Genomic DNA, 23378 nt, shown 5'->3' with positions numbered 1-23378 from the left:
TGGTTTTTCTTCTTGCTTCCATTGTCAACCGCAAAGTCAGACCAGCCTCTCTGCTGCCTTTACCTTTCCTACAAACATATCGTCATCTAACACCTACTCAATTTTCTTTTTCATTAAGCAGATGGAGCGATAAATCTATCACTTGTCGGCTCCGGCAATCTTCGGAATTGTGTGAATGACTTACTCCCACAGGCTGATGGTATATAGCCTGTCTCATACATTCTACACATCAAAGTGAATAATCTTCTTTCCACTTCCCTCAAAGGTTTTAGAAATTCTAACGGAGTATTATCTTTCCTTTCTGTCTTATGTAATCTTATGACCTCCAAAGCTCTTTCAAATTCTGATTCCAATACTGGATTCCCTATTTCTTCCCCATCGACTCCCATTTCTTCTTCTATCACATCAGACAAGTCCTCCCCCTCATAGAAGCCTTCCCACCTATCTTCTCTCACCTCTTCCCTTTGCTCTATTAATGTTATGTCCCTTGATTTTAATTTCGCAGAAGTTTGTTTTAACTCTACTGTCGGCTGAGTCAGTCTTTCCGACAACCATTTCTTTTTCGATTTCTTTACACTTTTTCACACCACCATTTCACCGTGACTTCCCTGCATTTCCTGCTTATTTCATTCCTAATTGATTTGTATGTTTGTATTCCTCAATTTCCTCTAGCATTTTTGTGGTTTCTTATTTCATCCGTCAAGTGAAGTGTATCTTCCGTTGCCCACGGTATCTTTCCAATTAACTTCTTTGTACCTATGTTTTTCTTCCCAAATTCTGTGACTGGCCTTTTTAGAGCTCTTCATTTCTCTTCAAATGAACTGCCTACTTAAGTATTAATTAGCGCATTATCGACACCGTCAGAGACAGAGTTTCCCTTCATTCCTTAGTACTTCCATATCCCACTTCTTTAAGCACTGATTCTTCTTGACTAGTTTCTTAAACTTCAGCCTGCTCTTTACTATTACTAAATTGTGATCTGAGTCTATATCTACACTTGGTTACGCTTCAAAATCCAGTGTCTAATTTCGGAATCTCTGTCGGACCATGATGAAATCCAAATGAAATCTTCGCGTATCACCGAGCGTTTTCCAGCTGTACTTCTACTTCTTGTGATTCTTGATGAGAGTATGTGATATTAATAGCTGAAAGTTATTGTAGAACTAGATTAGTCTCTCTCCTCTCTCATTCCTAGCACGAAATCCATATTCTCCCGTGACCCTTTATTCTCCTTTTCCCCCTATAATCGTATTCCAATCCCCCATGTCTATTTCATTTTCTTCTCCATTAATGTACTGGACTACCCTTTCAGTATCTTCATGTACTTTCTCTATCTCTTCACCTTCTGCTTGCGATGTCGGCATATACACTTCAGGTATACAGGTCGGTGTTTCTTTGTTGTCGATTCCGATGAGAACATCATTACCACGAAACTGTTCACAGTACCTCGCTCTCTGCCCTACTTCCCTATTCCTAACGAATCCAACTCTCGTTGTACAATTTTCTGCTGCTGTTGATATCGCCCTAAATTCATCTGATCAGAAATCCTTGTCTACTTTCCACTTCACTTCACTGATCGCGACTATATCTAGACTGATATTTAAAATTTCCCTTTTCAAATTTTCTAGCTTCCCTACCAAGTTCAAACTTCTGAAACTCCACGCCCAGACTCTCAGAACGCTATCCGCTCGTTAGTTATTCCATTTTTTCCTCATGCTCACCTCTCCCTTGGCAGTCCCTTTCCGGAGATCCGAATGGAGGACTATACCGGAAGTTTTTGCCAATGGATAGATCATAATGACACTTTTTTAATTACAGGTCAAATGTCGTGTGGATACACATTACGTGTACATTGCTTTGGCCATCCTCACGCCGTTGATCATTGCTGATTCGGCAGCGCTTTAGGGGGAATTTCCACCCCAAGGGCAAGAGAGCACCCAGAACCTCTGTCCGCCATTCACCCTCTTTGACACGTCTGTGGGCAGCGTGAAGGTGACTTCTCTTCCTGGAAGAATACAGCTTCCATTGCTGATGACTGTTCAGAATCTAAACAGTGGCAGGGTTCGAACCGGGGACCGAGGGCGTTTTGATTACAAATAAGGTCGCTGTCCGTAGACCTATGAAACATAAATGACTGCATATACTGCTTGCTCCCCAGAACTCTTCACGTCATCATCCTCTATACCAATGGTTCCCAACATTATCTCTTTACAAGCTCAGATGTCGTCCAGTACTCTGTACAAAGTGTGGGACCAGATTAAACATCAGATTGTAAGAAATTATTTCTTTTTCATTTATAAACTTAGTTAACATTTAAACAACTGAAAGTCCCACAGTTTCTATGTTTTTTATTTACTGCTTCTGCTTATTTGTAACAACTCTATTCTTTATTTGGTTTGGTATCTGCCATAGCACATCGTCGGTCATGTTCCAAGTTCATTCCGTTCTTCACTTTGGTTTTCATTGTAGCTACAGTTAAAGCTCTACTTACACAGCTGTAAGTTATGGCGAATGGAATCATTAATCTTCCAGCAATAATAACTAATTATCACAGACTTCCGCCTAAAACAATGTCATTTCTTTTACCTGAATATCTGTCTATAGCTTGTTGATTCCTCAAGATCCAAGAAACTGGTTTTAGAACCTATACATCTACTTGTCAGTTTTCCAAATCGTAAGAAAATTCAGTATTAGGATTTATTGTTTCTGCCGAGTGATAACCGATACCAATAGATTAAAAACGAAGGACATAAATAGAAGCGTTAGAATGACCTAGAGTACTCCTGGTGAACTAAATAAGTTTTCAAAGTGGTGTTTTCTATGTGAATGAAACCGAACAGTTCGTTTGAGCACCTATCACTCACGACAGCGAAACGTTGTCTTTTACCGCATATATCATCCGAAAAGTGAGGATGGGTCAGCAACCAACTGGGAGATTGATGTTGCAAACGACTGGGGGGGACAAGAATGCAAACAACTGAATTAGGAAACAGAGTTACACTTGACAAGGGATTTATTTATTCATTTATTGATTTATTTTTTTATTTATTCTCTTTCGGAAGATGCCCTACAGCCATCTCAACACTGGAAATGTTATGCTACAATCTGTTCTGACAATTCAGGTACGAAAATACGTAGGCTTAACAAATGACAGATTCCCACAATAATTAAAACTTACATCCACGGTATACTGAAACGAAGAAACAAGACGAAAATGAAGCACTGAATACACATGCTACAAAAATACTACTGATAACACAATAAGAAATGATAAATCGCCGTTCGTACACATATTTCCAATTCAATACATGTACATGACTATGTATCTAAACTAGCAATAAGATTTCATTTGTTTGTCCTGCAATAACTGTTTTAAAAGCTGTGGATGAAGAACGGAATATTTGTGCCGGGCCATAAGTAGCATCTAGACAGACATGAAAACGTATACAAGAACCAGATTTTAGTATTACGGCCGTACATATAGATACGCCAGTATTCACACAGAGATATGTAGGAGGTACATAGTGATACGTATTTACAGGCTGAGCGTTCCATATCCTGCTGAGTAGCACGTGAGTATATAGTAAGTTGATAGTGCTTCGGTCTTCCTCTGGCATTCTAATTGCTAAGAGCATTAGAGTATCTGCTCAGGGAGCTATATCAGGACACTGGCACTGTTGAAGAACCTGTACGCTATTTTAAACGTTGCTATATCGTTGGATGTTAACGTAACCATGATGGTGATGAAAAGAAGTGGTAGTATTCTTGACACTGACCAGGAAGGTGAACAGTAGATGGGCAAGTTCTTTTCTGTATTTCAAGAAACAACATAAGACTGAGAAAAGAAACTAATGGAGTGTAGCTACACGACATTAGAGAATATGGAGAATCAACTAGGATTCGCCTCACTGGAAATCACAATGAATTGAAATATATACGTCAGTGATTATCAAGTGGCTGGTTATGAATATCTATTACATAGGGTGCTTGTAATTAAACTTTCGCTCATGAGAAGGCCAACTCTGCGGAAGAGATTTAATGAATAAACGATTGTAAGAAACACATGTCATTTACACACGATTGGGGAACATTTGTCACTTGCGTGCGACGTTTACGTTCCAAGGCTATAAACGTTGTTCATTTGACGACTATCTGCATCCGCGACAGCCTGGCACCGCACTAGAAGTACCATTTAACAACTGTTCGTAGCACTTTTCGAACTGTGGACCATGAAATATTCAACTGTCGCGACGCAACTCGTGCACTGTTCAGAGATCGCACGTTGCGTCCAGTGTTCTCTGCCTTGAAAATAGCCACCTCTTCAAAATTTTGTGACAGGATTCGCCGTGGCCTCTCTCAGAAGCAATTCCCACATCCCCAGTTAAGTCGAACTTCCGAATTATAATCTTCAACACCGGTATGGAAAGAGGACCTCTCCGTATTCCTTTAACGCATCGATGCACGTGAAGAGTAACAGCACCATTGCTGTTGGTTTGATTACTCTCATCAGTTTTTTTTTCTTTTCGTGTCATATATGAGGAGTGAACTCAGAACGATATCCATGCCATCGCTTGCTTTAACGTCACCAGCACTTTTCTTTGCCAATAGCTATTGAACACTGCAATTAAGCCAATGTTTATTCAATGTTGCACGTGTACAGTGTCAGACCTATAGGTGTCTAGTATGTTTCTGACTTATGCCTTCTTATTAACTTGCTGAAGAAATGATGTGATCGTAGTGGTTTTTGATTATAGGATACCTGTACATTTAGATCTACGTTTCGTTCCACTCTTGAACAAATTTTTAAAAATTATTTCTACACGCTTTGTGAATAGATCACTGCTGACGTAGTTCAGACCCATGTTGACTATTTGCAACTGTAATGCACACTGGTGCCTTTGTTTCAACCCCATGTCGCCGTACCAGTAGAAGCATCTAACGGTCATGACGCGAACTCCACTAAACAACACAAGTCCTTGAGTGCACAGTCTGAACATCGTTTCTATAAACTGGGATACCCATTTGGTAAATAGATTTCCGTATACACTGGTTCAAGTGAAGAAAGTTCGATTATAGCCACCGTTTGCACTGGAATCTACCATCATAGTGTTTATTTGAAAAAGTAATAATAATTTAGGATGTTCGCTAAATCTTCACCAAACTCATTTTGTTTTACTCCTCACAAAGATTTATTTTACCCTTTGGGCTGCAATTACTATACATAACACTTAGAACCAGGCTTATGCGCATAGTTTTTCACGAGTAAACTCATGTGCTACCACAACTTGCTTGGGCATAAGAACATAATTGGCGAACAAATCCAGGAAATTATTACCCGGAAAATCGAACTAAGACCTAACTAGCACCGTCATGTTTACGACAGAGGAAATGGGAACGACAAGTGATAATGACGTACTCTCCAATAGTTAAAAGTGCAGGGCTATCACATGTCACAAGACTAATGGTCAGGAACATCAAATTGAGCATATGTATGTTACATTCGCTAACGATTATGCTACGGTGGCAGAACTTCTAGAACTACCTTCATACTGACATAGCTGCCTTTATTAACTGTGTCTGTTGATTCTTTGTATGCTGTTTGTCATAGATATCAATGACAACTCCTCGCTCGAAACCAGGCCGACTGATATTCAGTTTGCTACTGCCTAGAAGCATCTTTCCAGCAGTACGCATCACACATATTTTTAAGACGACGGACCGCTTTTCTCCAATCTTCTAATGTCACAGCGGCAAAAGCAACAGGCGTTAATATATTCAGTTCTGGTAGTGAGATGCTCCTCATTGTGCCGTATTCTAAACTCGAACTCAATAAAAACTGAGGGGACGTTGTATGTCCTATGCTACCAATGTTAAATTATCGAATTTTGTGTCCCGTTATCATGGAAACTTTTTCAGACAACAACTTACAATTTTCCGTAATTATTGAATGCACCTTTCTAGATACACTGAACTAGAATTATTACTGAAACTGTATTGTGAGACACGTTAGCTCTTTTTTTTTTTCAAACACTCAATTTATTGACAGAATTTTATACATAAATGAACATAAAAACCAAAAAACTCAGGATTCCAGTTCCATATGTGTCGAATCTCACACTTGGCATGCTGTGAAAACTTCATATCTCTACCATCAGTACCTTTTTAGAAAACGGGTAACGTATTCCAAAAAATGTAGTTCACAGATCTTGAGGTTAAAATTTTTTATTACAAATTCTTATACAGACTTACATTTCTGCGTATTTTATGCACTAGAATGGCTCTCGCCCATAGACTGTGTCTTCTCCAGTGTCACAAGAGTCCAGTGCTTGCCTCCTCCTTCTCTTTGTGGCTTCTTTTGTCATTTGCTGAACAGCTAACTCTGCTTCACGTATACGAAGCTCATCCAGTTCCCGCAGTCCTTTATCTGTGATCTGTCCAAATCTTACCCCTATCTTGCCCATAACCGTAAGTATTTCATAGTTCCCAGCCGGCCGGGGTGGGCACGTCAGTCCATTTCGGGAATGCAATTGCCTCGCTGGTCCTGCTTTATGGCAGGATGCATTGTCATGATAGTATTACATAACAGAAATTACATAACAGAAATGTATTATAGACAAAAGTACGATTTTCTCAGTCCTCTCCAGCCAGTACAAAATCACAACGAGGTAAGCAAACACTCCACGCTGCAATCAAAACGACAAAGATTCAGGAAGCTGACATGACAGAAGCAGAACAAACCCAAAAGGTTACTTCACATGAGTGACATGCTTCCATCGGAAATGTGGTAACATAACCTCAGCGATGAGAAGGCGTCACATTATTGCAACATCGCAACCTGAATTCGTAACAGTCCGCTGACGTGCTGCAGAAACAATAAGCTGGATCCATAAGAACCATTCTTGCGAAACAGTGTGCTGAGGACCGCTGACGAGCATGGAAACGTAGGCCATAATCAATCATCACCGGCCCTATGTACCGTCACTGCCTCCGACCACTAGTAAATCAGAGACTTGTCGGAACCTTTACGTTGGTTTACGCTAACTATGAGGATAAACCTGTGATGTTCTTCTACCATACGCCAAGATAAATTGTGCCTGGCGTTATGTTCAGCGGCCAGTACCCTCGGGAGGCACCGTAACTTCTGCTACTCCTAACTAATACCTGTAAGCAGTCAGACATTAAAATGTGACCATTTGATCTTAGTTTTTCCTGAAACTGTAGAAAGGCCGGCCGGTGTGGCCGAGCGGCTCTAGGCGCTTCAGTCTGGCACCGCACGACCGCTACGGTCGCAGGTTCAAATCCTACCTCGGGCATGGATGTGTGTGATGTCCTTACGTTAGTTAGGTTTAAGTAGTTCTACGTTCTAGGGGACTAATGACCTCATATGTTAAGTCCAATAGTGCTCAGAGCCATTTGAACCATTTTCTTGGGCTTTACCGCGGCTGTTACTGACATCGAATGGAACAATAAGATTGCTGTCCACGATGCATTCCGCAGATGGTTTAAACCTCCATCGACAGGTGGATTTAAGTGTGTTAGTAGGATATATGTGCGTGCTGTGGTACGATTTTGTGATAACTTAAGGCACTGTCTGGTGGAGAAATAAAACCAGTATTTGAGAATAGAAAATGTTCTGGAATAGTGTTTTTACTTCTCCACTAGACAGCGCCACAAGTTACCCCAAAATCGTAACACAACGAAGACGTATGTCATACTAACACACGTAAATCAACCTGATGATGGACGTTGAAATCTTCGAAACGTGTCGTGGATACAAATAAACGGTGACTGGTAACAGTAAACCCATTATTTCCTTCGAAGTCATAGATATTCTCTGCCTTCCTTGTGGAAAGAGCTTTGCTGTGCGTCATCCGCAGACGTACAGACATATTACCCGAGCATATCCCCTTCAAAAATTAATTGAAGTGCTCTTCTAATTTGCCGTCTCCATCCTGTGAAGCCAGACTTGTCGTTTGGGGTACGCCGTCTATGTACGAGGCCTGCCTCCAGCCCCATACAGTTATGTGTGTGGGACGCTGATGTCTGCAGAGTTTGCTGTGTCAGTAGGTTCTGAGGCTTCGTGCTGCACGACTGCGGTCTGTATGCTGACACAGAGGAAAATACACGACTGTGAAATGTAATGAATATATATTAAGTTCCGCCTATGATGTAACCATTAGCGCCCAGCACGCGGTCTGTTCTGCTCCACCGTACTCTATGCTGCGTCATCATGGCAACATTACAGGTCTCAACCCAGATCTTACAGTACAATCACTGACTCAGAACCGTTTCTGTGCTGTACGATACGCACAATACCGCAAAATGTGTTCGTATCTTCATGTATTTATTGTTTTCTTAAGCATTATAAGCGCACAATAGACTAACCACGAAAGACAATGCCATACCGCAACTCCACCTCCTTTGTACGTCACTGTTGTCACTACACATGATGGCAAGTCACGTTCTCAAGTCTTCCGTCACCCCCAAATTTCGCTTCCAGTCGTCCACTGTCCTGTGGCGTTGCTCTTCCCAACAATTCAAGTGTTATTAGCATGGACTACCTAAATGTGTGGCTTTAAGAGCTGCTCGACCATAGTGTAGAATATTTTTATTTCCCTAAATTTACTCCTTGGATGTTTGCTGGCTCTTCGTAAATATCAAGTTATTCCATGTGCTGATTTCATGCGATTATTTACATCCACTCGTCAAAATGCTACACAGCTACTGTTTATTAGGATGTGAGGTCTTCTTGGTCTTGGTTTATCTGTAGTTGTTTATTCGTGTTTCCGCAACACAATCGCATTACCAACAGTTGAAATGAGGAACTTTAGAAGGGCTGAAATGTCTCTGATGTATTTCTTACTCAGGTGACAGCCAGTAAATCGTCCACGATCGAAGGCACTGTTACTGCTTCTCTACTCACAATACAGTACTCTCCAGTACCTTCTGTACTGGCGGATCAGATTCTCATGACGCCTAGTGCTCAATTCCGAAATACATACGTATGTCTTGTTACTTTTGATCAGATGGAGCATGACTACATAACCGATCAAAAATTTTCGATCACCTATTACCATTTGTGGTTAAAACAATGGTTTCGTTTCGAATATTCTATCACATACCCATTCCAATAATAAAACAAGTATAAACATGTAAAGATTAAGTGAATTGGTTATGAACTTCACTGGCTGGTCACATAGGAGGGCACCGATGAGTATCTGCAACAATACCGATGTGCCTTCACCTAAGAATATTCCATGCACATAGCCCTCATTCCTTCAGCTGTCTGCCCAGCAATCAGTTCGCTTTAGTTTACAGTGAACTGGGTCCAACTGGAAGGCTGTTCTAGTAGCACAATAGCAACAAAAACTGGCGTACCCCGATCTACAGTAGTACTCATATATATATATATATATATATATATATATATATATATATATATATATATATATATATATATATATATATATATATAGGGTGTTCGCAAGTCCCTGTTACAAATTTCTGGAACGTGTAGAGAGAGTGAGTACATAATATTTGGAACACATCATTGGTGGCCGCCTTACCAAACCACAACTGTAATGCATCAGTACTGCTGTGTACATACAGTACCCTCAGATCTTTTTTATTTTGAAATAATGTAAACATGTAACATTTGAGTACTGATACAAAAAAATTGAGCTTACTTAATAAATGGATGTTTCGTTATGTTTCCTGTATAACTGTTAGCTAACATTTGTACTTCGTCACAACTAATTCAATTCCTCACGCAGAACGGTATGAGTTAAACATATGAATTGAAACTGTCGTAGAACAAAAGTGGGTTCCTAGTCCACATATTATGTACACACTCCCGTCTATAAGTAGTAGATGTTTGTAGTGGAAATTTCTGAGCACCCTATACATTGCAGCAGTTCAAGAAAATTGGCCCAAATCCAAGCATATCGTGATCTGGAACATCCCGAGTAACATTATACGGGAATGATCAGTTCATATGTGTTCAAAGTGAATGTCAGAAGACTCACACTGCACCTCAAATTTGCGAGGAAGTAAATAGTATGTAAGCAACTCCAATCTCAGTCTCCACAGCGCAACGCCGCTGCCTGAACAAGATTTAAAGGGGTGCATAGTGGCCAAAAAGTCTTTATTAGGCAGGCAAGTAAAATAAGGTGAAAGTATTGCAATGTACACAGCAACATAAAAACTAGAGTGAGTGATGGTCCAAGGTGTTATTCACAGACAGTTTATCTCTGAAGAATTTGGAAGCCATAATCGAATGTTTGTTCATCCAGTTTGTGGAGATTTATGAAGAATCACTGTGTGACGCCGATGGTGGAGTAGGGTGGAGATGGTGGTGTGAAGGTGTTTTGCAGGTGATAAAGTCTATCATGTAGTGACAATTATGAAACATTATGGAAGGAATGATATCATAGGCTACTGATCAACAATGCAGTTCCACCTGGGGAGAGAGTTATTGGTTGTGAGTTTGTTCTGCAGCACAACACTGATCCCAAACATGCTTCTTATTCGGGTAGAGGATATGTCAATAGAGAGACGTGGGGAACTGAAGGATATGATTCAACCAAGTCAGTTACCTGATTTAAATATTATGGGAATATTGAGGTTATCTGATATTGAGGATCTATGGAATAATTTACACAGATTTTGATCAGCAATATGTGCAAAAACACTTCAAAATCTTTTCTCCAGAATGGCAAGAGTTGATGCAGCTGTTCTGAGGACAAGGGGTGAATACTCTGGAAGAGCTAAGATCTAAATCATATTGTACTGCACTTAATGACAAAGAGAGGAAAAGTTTATTAGCTGACGTATTTAGTTTGTACAATGTGTTTGTACTCTGAAATAAAGCATATACTTTTTGCAATAGGTGATGGACTACTTTTGAATCAATGTACATACAAGACGAAATGAGTTAGTTACCCCATTGATGTTAGAAATCAATAGCTCGTGTAATACGTCTCATTCTTGTAGACTGATATTACAGGTGTACCTCATAGTGTGTACGTACAATGGCAGCTTACTCTTATATGATGAAGGATGTGCATCATTATTACTGACTTATGTATTGCTTTTTCTGTTCTTTACGATTCCCTCTTAGGTAAAGCACCTATTGTAATAGGGCAGGTTGTAGGATTTGGTGGCTGGAACAGGTATCCTGAAGTGGGCCACTTATAAAAGCAGTCAAAACGCTGGTGCATTATTTCGGAATGTAGTGCAGTCTATAAACCAACAGAACTTCAGTGAAAACTGTCTAATTGTTAGGGTTGTAAATGCGTAATGGTACAGTATTAATTTTGTTGACTGAAGATGGTGGTGTATAAAGCTGTAGTCATACACTGCTTGGATATGTTACATAAAAAAAAAATGTATCAAAATGCCTAGGAAAATTCTGCACAGGAGCCCTCTGTTGTGACTGATAGATGAGGAATCTGGTCTTCCTCCGCCACTGGCAACAAAACTTTACATAGGCCCATGGAAGAGACTTCTATCACTGGCCACCTGCTCCAATGCAATATGTGTGTATTTATTGAAATCCCCATACACATTAAATGTCAACATGATACATCAGAGAGAGAAGTGGTAAAGAGCTTACCAAGTTCCCTACCAGGTGTTGCTAGCAAAATTTAATATTTTGTAGTTTTACTCCATTGGATGCTATTAAAATAATGAGAGAAAGAGAGAGATGAATTGTAAAATGACTATTTTTTTTTCGAAATGTCAGTGGATATAAAGATACTGTTGTGTATTGATATTAAATGCATGTGAACTTCTTGTAATACTCATATGCACAAGAATTTATTTACTAGACTTCCATACACATTAATTTGAATGTGAAGAACACTTTTAACTATGGCAGATTCCCCATCAAACTGAATGAAGTCAGTTCTATCTATTTTCATGGAATGATGACTGCTTTATTATCATCGAAAAATTTTTTTTAATAGTTGGTCGCTTCAAAGAGGTAAGCTGATGTTAGATACAACTATTCCACTGAAAATATCTGTCTCACCACAGTTAAGAACAAAGATGTTTCGGTAGATTGAATGTTTTGGAGATTGAAATTCTCACTTACACTCATATGGCTGTTCCAAAGTAACACGAACATTCTGCGATGATCGTATCATTGTCAACCCAACATAAAAAAAATGGTTCAAATGGCTCTGAGCACTATGGGACTCAACTGCTGTGGTTATCAGTCCCCTAGAACTTAGAACTACTTAAACCTAACTAACCTAAGGACATCACACACATCCATGCCCGAGGCAGGATTCGAACCTGCGACCGTAGCAGTCCCACGGTTCCGGACTGCGCGCCTAGAACCGCGAGACCACCGCGGCCGGCAACCCAACATCAACCAAAGCCAATCATCGCCAGCCAGTGAATCTCTTTGGGCACCATCAGTGAGAGAGGTTAGAACAGGCCTGGGAAACCAGTATCCTTTCCTACGGGGGGAGGGGGGTAATGAGAGAGGGATGATAGGAGGTAGAAGCGAAGGTAAAACTGCCGCTAAGCAGCTTAGTATGTATCTACCCACTGATACGAGGTGCTGTGGTGTTTTTTTTTTATTTTTATTTCCATTTCAATAGCTATGTAATGTTACTACACTGATTCGTCTTTGTATAGAAATAAGCCTGGGATGCATTCATAGAGAAACATAGTGAAGGCTTTTGAGAGTGTGTTTTTCCTCTTTTTAATAATTCCTCGCTTATTAGAGGATTGCATATCTCTCCTCCTAAGACACACTGGTACGACTCATAATAAAAACTGGACATCCATCCCATAATGTTGCTCAGCAATGATAATCACATTGTTGTTTGGTCCTATCAGCATGATATTATTGGCGAATACTTCTACTCACCATTATGTTATTGGTTAAGTCTTCTACCTACCATAGTGTGTGGAACTTCTAGCTGAATGTATGTTTAACATCTGATGGATGCTGTTAAGTGCTTCTTTTGTAGTATATTCACTGCAAGATTCTATACTCTTAGTTCAACATTCATTGTAGCCAGTGTTAGTTCATACCAGGAGAGAGAGTTACCAATTATTTTCCTGGATATTTAATTGATTTTAGTACTACATCTGCTACTTGCACAGTTGCTGTCACCATATTAGTCTTAAAGGCTTAAGTCTACAATCTGTACACGATGTGAGGTGAGGTGTGTCGGTACAATACTCTTTATAGAAAGCATAAGAATCAGACATGGAGGGTGAGTTAACATTTATTTAACTGGAAATTTCAATCATTTTAGTATTATATCCACTATCTGCACTGTCGCAGTATTCGTTCTAAATTCTTAAAACTACACCCTCTACACGACGTGAGGTGAGGTTTGTAAGCACAGTATACATTGTTGAAAGCATGAGAATCACACCTGGTGGATACACAATGGTAACACTTCATGCAGCAAATGACTGGATATGTTTATTCAGAACTTTTCTAAATTTAGTGAGTTGGTATTACAGCTGAGCCGCTAAGAACAGCAACATTTCAGGCAGGCATGCAGAGTGTTATTACATGAGGAGCAAATGGGATGTCGAGATTTCCTACACTGTCTATTCTTCCACTGTCTGTACAGTAGTAATATGTCTCTTTCAACACCTACATCCCTCAGTGGTTGTGTGAGCGTATACGTACTGGAGCAGGTTTAAACCCCTCGTTGATATACCTAGAGCGTTGGCAACAAAGTTAATAAATATTAGAGATAAAGAAGACATTCCGTGAAGTTAGTGGTATGACTCCTCCATCTACAGTATACGAGAACACGCACACGCACATACATTAATACACACAAAACTTGTACTTGGTACAGTGGAGTAATTGAAACGTCTACCAGAGAGCCCTTTGACAGTTTATATCAAGAAGCAGAATCAACTCCATTCAGCAGTGGAGGCTAGCGAGTGCAGACACTGCTCTCCACATGTTGAGGGGAACAGCAGGCGGATCGGTGCCAGTGAGATGACTAGTATTTCATTCATGTGAGCAATGTTATTTCAATCTTTTGCCTCATGAGCCGTTTTTACTTAGCTGAAGGTCACTTTCAGACGATGCCAGCATATCCAGAACGTTTAAAAGCACGCTGCATTGACCGTTCAGTTCTTCATCCATGACAGATAGCCAAGTGTTTCGCTATTGTTCCGGGAGGACCAGTCTTTACAAACAATACTTTTAAAGTCTTGCAGAAAACGCTCTGTTTTGGAGTTTTTTGTGCATCTGTGACTGGTTTCTGAAGGCTGGGAACAATATATCACTGCAAGAAGAAGTATCTCTGTGTAGCATCAGCGACAGATTAGAACGAGCCCGAAGAACCGTTTTCCCTACTTATAAGAGGGAAGAGAGGGGAGGAGGAGAGACGGTGATAAGGAAGGTAAGACAGGTTGTATGGTTTTTAGTCTGTATCCACACACTAAGTTGAAGAAACTTAGAGCTGCCTCCACTCTTTCCTAGTGAGACATTTTTAGGTCGGTTTTTGCAGTAATTGTATTAAAAGCACTCCGTCTTCAGGCCACAGGTGGCCCATCGGGACCATCCGACCGCCGTATCATCCTCAGCTAAGGATGCGGATAGGAGGGGCGTGTGGTCAGCACACAGCTCTCCCGGTCGTTATGATGGTTTTCTTTGACCGGAGCCGCTACTATTCGGTCGAGTAGCTCCTCAATTGGCACCACGAGGCTGAGTGCACCCCGAAAAATGGCCATAGCGCATAGCGGCTGTATGGTCACCTATCCAAGTGCCGGCCACGCCCGACAGCGCTTAACTTCGGTGATCTCACGGGAACCGGTGTATCCACTGCGGCAAGACCGTTGCGACAGTAATTGTATTATTACAGCGATTTTTCTCGATTCCCAGTGCATGTGTTGCATTCTGATCTGTTGTTCATGAGTGGCGGCATTTTCATGGCAATTTTTGTGTGTAGTTACAGCAGTCAAGCATTTTCTATGCCGTCTTATCATGTATCCGTGTACAGGTTTCTGAGTAACTATATATTTTTAGATCGGTAGAGGGCAATTCTTGCTGCAGCAGATGTAGGACAATTTCGCGCCGATTTCGACTGGTGTTGTGGACTAGGGCACACACCAACATCAACATATACAGACATTCACGATCGTAAATAGGAACAAAGCACGTTTCAGGCACCCTGAGTCAAGCCTCATCCACCATCTTGATGACCTGTCTCGTGCACAGTGCATTTATCCGCAATTTCAAAAAAACACAAACAGCTCCTATACAGGCAGTAGCCTCTCATGTGGGCTGTCAATCATTAACACATTGTACAAATTTTTTGAACGTTGTTACGGTGATCAAATTGTGTTGAAACTTGGCATACATACGTATTAGGAAATGTTTCATTCAAGTTTTTGCCTTCAATCTCTTTAGCAGGTGCCTGATAAATTTGTTGGTGAACCAAATGGTGTGTATATCTCTGACGCATTGTGCTCTGGACTAACAGCTACATCACCACTATTTTCCAAAAAGGACTCACTACATGCTCATCCATTATCACCTCATTCCATTCCTCAGATAGGAGGCTATGGACACAGTCCGCAACTGTATGCTTACAGGTAATACACGTTTTAAACTACTCTGTGTCCATCATCAACATCTCATCGATTGAACTTAAATCTCACCACCAGTCCACACATGGAGGAGGGAAGACTGCCCCAGGACCATCAAATACATCCTTCCTCTGCAGCAGCGTCAGTAAGAATGCATCTCTTTTCTGCCTATTCTCAAATGGGTGAGAGAGGGGGAAGTGGGAGAGTGGAATGAAGTGGGGGAGGTGGAATGATTGGGTGTGGTGATGTCATGAGTGCAACATTGGCCACATCCACCCCCTTCCCCATGGAGAGGAGGTGGGAGAGCCACAGGGAATTTCTGGATGTCAATGTTTTCTCCGTATGAGAATTGAACCTGTAGTTCCCATTGTGCTAGTGCTCTAGCTCTTCTTTTCCTGCGCATTGTCCTCTTCATTGAGAAGTTCCAGGTCTTTTCCATCTTTCTTGTGTCCAGTTTAAGGTTAGACACACATACTAAACCAATATTATCGGAAAATCTAGCACATAAATACTTCTAGGGTAAACAAAGCATCGCATCCGTCGAATTTAAATATCGTAGTATATCGTAAAATCTCTAATAAAAAGTAAGCTGTTCCGATATTGTGGTGCTTGTGCTTTTAAGAGGAACGATGTAACGCCCAAATGAGAGATCACTGCAGCGTCTACAGTCGCTGTGAAATACATGAAATGTATTCGCAGTTGCTGGTACGTACAACCATCAGCTACGTGAGGAGAATGCTGGCCGCTGTGGCCGAGTGATTCTATGCGCTTCAGTCTGAAACCGCGCAACCGCTACGGTCGCAGGTTCGAATCCTGCCTCGGGCATGGATGTGTGTGATGTCCTTAGGATAGTTAGGTTTAAGTAGTTCTAAGTTCTAGGGGACTGATGACCTCAGATGTTAAGTCCCATAGTGCTCAGAGCCATTTGAATCATTTACATAAGGAGAATACGACGGAAGATTTGTGAAAATTGTGGTGGACCGGGACCCTAACACGGATATCCTGCTTCACACCAGCGGTCGCATCAGTCATTTGACTATTAGTGCGCGACAAACAGCCAGACCCAAACTTTAATATGTCGTCGTCCCAACGTCGCAGCCTATACTCATACAAATTATGTAATTGACGTAGAGGGTAGCGCAGTTTAATTGTAAGTCGCTGGCAGGCACCAGGTAAGTACCACATTGCAGCGCCCGTACCGGAATTACGTAATGTGTACCAGTACAGATTGCGACACAGGAGCGACGGAGTACGGAGGTTTGGGTAGGCCCTAGGCTTGCGAGGACAGCCTTAGCGGTTAAAGTGACAGTCTCGAACCTGTACAAATTTTCACTGTCGTCACTTCCTTATACAACTGATGGTTGTTCGTATTAGCAACTGCAAGTACGTGGCATGTATTTAACAATGGGTGCTGTCGCTACAGTGTCTGTTCCTTCGGACATGCGTTGCATCGTTCTTCTTAAGAACACAGGCAATGCAGTATCGTAATTATACACCGATAGTAGGGAGAGAATTTCAATTAAAATGTCATCCAATGTATCGGAATTACATAACGTGAGTAAGAGTACAGATTTTGACGCAGGAACGACGGCATATGGAAGTTTCGGTGTGGTCGTGAGTCGTGCACGGATAGCCAAAACCGGAAACAGTCCTTGACTCTGTGCAGCGGCCCCATAACTCCAACGTGGACGACTGGTGACCGTTGAACTGACGACCACCTCTTACCGGGTCCGATTTTTTTCTTTTTTTTTCATTTTGTTCGTTGTTGATCGTTGTGTTTGGTCGTTGCGGACGTCACATGACATCCGTTCAAGTTCGTTGTTGGTCCTTGCACTTTTTTTTTTTTTAATTACAAAGGCCAACCAGCTGACCGAACACGCTGAGCTACCGTGCTGGCGAAAAGTATTGTCGCCAACAGACCTTCGTCCGCAGCTCGTGGTCGTGCGGTAGCGTTGTCGCTTCCCGCGCCCGGGTTCCCGGGTTCGATTCCCGGCGGGGTCATGGATTTTTTCTGCCTCGTGATGACTGGGTGTTGTGTGATGTCCTTAGGTTAGTTAGGTTTAAGTAGTTCTACGTTCTAGGGGACTGATTACCGTAGATGGTAAGTCCCATAGTGCTCAGAGCCATTTGAACCATTTGAACAGACCTTCGATAAGGTGATCCGAGCGGGCAAGATGGCCCTTCGTAGTTCAGATTGTGGTATCGATTACTACGATGCCAAGGCGTAGGTGCAAGTTCTTAGGTTGGCACTACGACACCGACACCGATGACAGCACCCTCTAGACGGCGCTGTTCAGATCTACGAGCTCCGCTCCAGATTCAGCCCATTTGATTCCAAGGAGACGACCTAGCAACATTGTTTCTAGTTCATAGGAGGCTAGCAATTACAGACTGTGCTACTTCAATTACCTCAATGACAGTTTGTCCAACTACTAGTAGCTGTTAGATTTGATGGATGAACGGCTTCGCACCTACGTGCTCATGTGTACGCAAAGTTAAGTAAAATAGTTACAAGCTAATTGCAGTACCAAGCGTTTCACTTTTTCCTCCTCCTACTCACCTCCTACATTCGCCGTACCCCTCAGTTTACAGAAGCAGACCAAGCGCCGCCTTCCAGGCGGGATACAAAACAGATGATGTGGCAATTTTTGGCATGTGGTTCCACCGTATTATTGATTTTTCATTAAAAATGTTGACGAGACCCCTCGGTGGTGGTAAGGGCGACACACTGTGGCCACGCCTCGGAATTCGACCCTTTCCAACTTTGCCTCCTCCAGCCTGCCGCTGACTGTGGCCCTTTAAAAAGAAATCTCTGGTAGGCTGCTTGTCGACGCCGCATGTGAACAGTCGTATTCCTTTGTGTTTGTTTCTTCCTTCCGTACACAGTACAAATAGAAAAACTAAAAAGTTAGAACAATTGCAAAAGAAGAAATGCTTTTAAAAAAGGAATAAAAACGTGTTAAGGTGATCGCTCGCATGAAGCGGTAAGTCCGGTTTCGGGCCGAGATCCGACATAAATTTTCGCTGACGTAATTCCTTATATAGCTGATAGTTGTTCATGTTTAAAACTGCGATTACATTTCATGGTAATCTGTTCAGTTTAATAGCAACGAGTGATGGGCGTACTCTTTATAACCGCACTACGAACAGCTCAGGTTTTTGTTTTAGTGTCAACATGTTTGCTACTGAAATGAAATTAAATGGTCGTATCGCATTGATGGTCGGGGGTCCCCACCGGGGCAAGTTCGGCCGCCCAGTTACAGGTCTATTTAGCTGACTTGCGAGTCGACGATGATGATAACACGACGCCAAGTTCTCAGGCGCAGAAAATCCCCGACCCGCCAGAGAATCGAACACGGGCCGTTGCATGGCCACCTGATACACTGACCACTCAGGTACGGCAGCGGACATCTTTGCTACTAACTCTAGCAAACGGTAATAGGAGGAAGCAGTTTACAGTCATGCACAAAGATCTTTGTCTTTCGTTGTAACGAGATCGACAGCAGCACAACACATGTAAGATGTATAATAATTAAAACCACGTATTTCTACTTTAGGTGTCTAGTAGGTTAAAGAATCGAACTCTTATGTCGAGAAATATATTCATTACGATCGACGTTATTGAAAAAGTGTTACGTTGAGACTCTGAGAAAAGTAATGCGAGTATTTTTTTTTTTTTTTGTAGGAAAATGAAAGGACAAGAGGGTGTTGTGTGATGTCCTTAGGTTGGTTAGGTTTAAGTAGTTCTAAGTTCTAGGGGACTGATGACCATAGATGTTAAGTCCCATAGTGCTCAGAGCCATTAGAACCATTTGAAAGGACAAGAAAATAGAAAGAAGCTGTTGAGTGCTAATATCACCGCGGACACCTTCGAGCAGCATGTTTCATATAGTGGACGCCAGTGTGAATATAATATGGTGCCCTAGTTTTTTAACTGCTATGTCATCGGAAAAACCGAGTCGGCGGAGATATACGCTGATGGAAGTATGCTTATGAAGAGCGGTGAGCATAAAAGTTTAGGGCAGGCGACGATCAGCCTGATAGCGCTTTGGTCATGGTAACACTGGCCCGCGCTTGATGTTCTCCGCCGATGCAGCATTCCAATAGCACTTTGAACCCTTATCGGTAGAGAGGCAAATTGTCTACCCCGCTCCCGTACCCACGGCACGAACTCTGTGGCACCATCACGAAATCTGAAACAGTGTAAGATATTATCGAAATTGACCGTAAACTAGTTGAAAAACATGTGACTCAAAGTTGCTCTGTCAGTTATAGAAAGAAATACAGTGAAATAAAGAAATGGAACTCATACTGGATGTACGGACAGTTATGCTGCACTTTAGGATCGGTCTTCTAAGGACAGAAAGAAGAACGTATTATACATGTCTACACGTACTTAGCATCAGCATATACAAGATGCAGTTAAGACGTCGTAGCGATTTTGTTTACGAAAAACGTGAAACACTAGCTTTGATGTCGACTGTCAGTCGTTAAAACATTGTACTAACGCTTTGAACATTGTTACAGTGATCAAATGGTTCAAATGGCTCTGAGAGCTATGGGACTAAACTTCTAAGGTTATCAGTCCCCTACAACTTAGAACTACTTAAACTTAACTAACCTAAGGACATCACACACATCCATGCCCGAGACAGGATTTGAACCTGTGACCGTAGAGGTCGCGCGGTTCCTGACTGTAGCGCCTAGAACCACTCGGCCACCCCGGCCGGCTACAGTGATCAAATTGTGTTGAAACTTAGCACACACATTAGGAAATGTTCCTCATTCAATATTTTGCCTTCAATCTTTTTTTGCAGATGCATCATAAATTTGTTGGTGAATCAAATGGTGCGAATATCTCTGACGCATTGTGGACTGTACTAATAGCTGAAGTTAAAACTTCTGTTTGCATTCCCATACGTGTCTATTACATAATAAAATAAAAGTTTCTATCCAGGTCTTCTACTTTCCACATCGAGACCTTCAACAAATGTATTCATTAAAATCAGTTTAAAATGACTGAAACAAGGAATAGCAGCAAAATGTTTGTATATTTGTTAACTACATGTGGAATTTTTTTTATGCTATAGAAACCTTGGAAATCTACGGCTACTGAATTCCATTGAGAGAATGTAGTTAACTAAGGTAAATATGAAAGTAAATATATTTCGTATGTATAAGTGTTACTTCAGATATCTTGATCGACATAGGGTAACTACATCAAACATCCTTTCATAATAGCAATTTTCGTTATTACCACAGCTACGCGGTATGAGCATCTATGGTTCGATGAAATTTAAAAAATTCAATAATTTCAATAGGTGTACAATACACGAGTTACGTATCTTATAAACAACATTTCGTAATAAGTAATTGTTCGTGGAAAAGCACATTCATCCTCGTTACATAACATACATTTCCTACATCGTTATTTGAGCACTTGTCCTGCTACTCTCGGAGAAATTTGCCTTAATCTTGTGACACCTAGTTGCATTTCAGTTTTGTATATATTTCTGCAGTGAACAAAGTTATTCTACGCTGTAAAAGAATAGAATCAATGCAAGCAAAAAAAATTTTAAAATGTTGAGTGTCATGTAATATTTTGTGTAATGTAATATCTTGTATAGACACCTCTTATTAACCTGACACGTTCCACATCATTACGAAGTGTCGTATTCATGATCTATGGAGCAAGTACTGATCTAATCTAATCTAATCGCTAATCTAATCTTATCTCAAAAATTTTAAGCGAATTTCTGCAGGACAATCTGGACAATTGCTCAATAGTTTTGGTGCGAAAGTTCGCAATTCATATGAGAGAGGAATGACGAAAAAAAAGCGCTTATCTGCCTACATTTGCACGTGTTCTGTGAGCTGGGAGTACGCAAGTTTTCTTAAATAATTATCGTACGATGTGGACTAAGTCGAAACTTAGATGACAGATACGATAGGTACTCTGCGTCACGCTGTTACCGAATTGTAAAAACTAAATTCATTCAACTGTGAAAATAGGAGTTTGCAAGGGAGTGTACTAAAGCAGGAACTTTGCAAGCACATTAATTACAGCACCCGTGTGGAGTTGCTAGTCTCCCATCGGACGCCTCCCCAGGTGGCGGATAGGGGAATGCCCACCAGATATGGAGGGTACCGGGGAAATAAAATACCCGGGGTGGACCAAAACTAGCAACTACTGCCTTGTAGGTTAGGTATTGGATTACCAAAGGCTAAAGGAAGAAAACCTTGAGCAAAAATTACCTGGTCCTCCAGGTTGGGGGTTAATGCGATGGGCCAACTCCCCATTCATTGGAAAAACCTCACTGGTTAAAAAGCCTATAAGATTACAGCAGGACGGATATAATAGGAGACGAAAAAGGCTAAGAAAACGGACTGTCTTAATTGGTGTATGGAATATACAAGGATTACAAAATAAAGTAGGAGAAGTGATTAAAGAAATGGAGGCTAGAAATCAAGATATTATTATACTCCCAGAAACTAAGAAAAAAGGACGAGGTATTGAAAGAATAGGATCATATACACATTTCTATAGTGGTGTCCCAAAAAATCAAAGAGCAAAACGGGGGATATCGATATTGATGAAAAACAAATTCAAAAGAATGGTCACAAACTGGGAACCTATTGATGAAAATATGATTAAAATTAATATTGATATTCATGGATACAAAATTACTATTATAGGAGTATATGGAATAAGCGAAGATGAACCAATTTGTAAAAAGGATGATTTCTATAATAATTTAAATGGAATCATAGAGGATATCGGGAAAACCAGGGAGATTATTATTGCAGGGGATTTTAACAGTAGAACTGGAAGTAAAATTGGAAATAAAATTATAGGACCATTTGGAGAAAATGTTATAAATGATAATGGTAATAGACTTATTGATATCTGTGAACAAAATTCATTGAAAATATTAAATGGCTTTTATCAACATAAAGAAATACATAAATACACATGGCATAAAGATACATTGAATCAAAAATCAATAATAGACTATATTATAATTAAAAGCAAACGAGGATAAAAATACATGACATAAGAGTATATAGTGGGGTAACTCTTAGCGATCATTATTTGGTAAATTCCAAATTTTTATTCCCCTTCAGAGGAAAAAGCACTGAAGAAAATCGAAATTGTCCTATAGAAAATATACAAACAGAAATCAAAATTCCTAAATATAATTTGAATAGTTTTGAGAATGAAAGCACAATATTTTTATATCAAAAGAGATTAGATGAAAAACTGGTAGAAACAGAGTTTGATAATACAGAAGATCAATATCATTATATTGTAAATAAACTACATGAAGCCGCCAAGGAAGCTTTAGGAGAAACAGAAGAAACACGTACAAACCATCCATTATACTACTGGAATGAAGAAATTAAAAAGGAAGTGAAATTAAAGAAAGAAAAATATTTAAAATGGTTAAATACCAGAAATCTTCAAGATAAAATAGAGCTTAATGCACAACAAGCGAAAATCCGGAAAAAGGTTGCAGAAGCAAAAAACAAAGTTTGGGAACAGTCATGTCAAAAAATTGAATCCTATATTGGTGGTAAAAGAAACACAGAAGCATGGAAAACTATAAAAAATTTAAGAAGGAATTCCAAAGAAACAACACATATTAAATATATTACTCATGACTCTTGGGAAAAATATTTTAAAAGTTTATTAACAGAAAACAGGGAAGAATACTTGGGAAACCCTGAATATAATGAAATGATAGATCTACAAGCAGAGAATTACATCCGTTTGGAAATAGAGACAGTAAAAACTGTAA

Source organism: Schistocerca nitens, chromosome 1 (genome assembly GCF_023898315.1).
Source record: "Schistocerca nitens isolate TAMUIC-IGC-003100 chromosome 1, iqSchNite1.1, whole genome shotgun sequence".
NCBI classification, from domain to species: domain Eukaryota; kingdom Metazoa; phylum Arthropoda; class Insecta; order Orthoptera; family Acrididae; genus Schistocerca; species Schistocerca nitens.
This window is presented reverse-complemented; position numbering follows the sequence as displayed.